Raw genomic sequence first — 660 nt, forward strand, 5'->3', positions numbered from 1 at the left:
GTGATTCTTTGTTTTGTTTATGTGGTTGATTACATTGATTGATTTCACTGACTCCCCCTTCTAACTCCCACCCCATCCTGTCTGTGTAATTTGGAATCTCGCACTTCTGGGCATTGCCAGTAGAGTTGGCTTCCAGTGCATCAGATTATCTCCTGGGAGAGGTTATAGTTATGAATCAGCAGCAGCCTGACCCATAACAGCTGAGGGAAAGGGGGAATGCTTTTCCGTTGCCATCAACTACAAAACATTGACAAAATGCTCTGGAGAAACAGAAAGGAAAAAGATTATTTTCATTTAGTGGAGAGGTAATTTTTTGGTCATTAACACCATAAGATGAATATGGTACTTAAGAGTTAAATTTTGAGACTTCTGGCAAAATGGCACTCTAGGCAGAAGCACCAAGCCGTCCCTCCGCAGCAAAGATCTGAAAAACTAAGCCAGAGAAAACAGCAATCCAGAAACCCTAAAACATCAAATGAAGAGATAAAGAACTCAACCAAGCACCAAATGGAGTGAGAAAACTGAGCGAGAATGGAGAGCGAGGAGAGATTCATACAGAGGTCCCCTATCAGCTAACACTGTGTGGATCCGCCATCATGGATGCCTATCAGAGACCAGCAAATAGGGGGTACTAGAAAGCAGCTTCACAGAGCTTCCAGC

The sequence above is a fragment of the Trichechus manatus genome, unplaced genomic scaffold, assembly GCF_000243295.1.
Source record: "Trichechus manatus latirostris isolate Lorelei unplaced genomic scaffold, TriManLat1.0 scaffold00266, whole genome shotgun sequence".
Taxonomy (NCBI): Eukaryota; Metazoa; Chordata; class Mammalia; order Sirenia; family Trichechidae; genus Trichechus; species Trichechus manatus.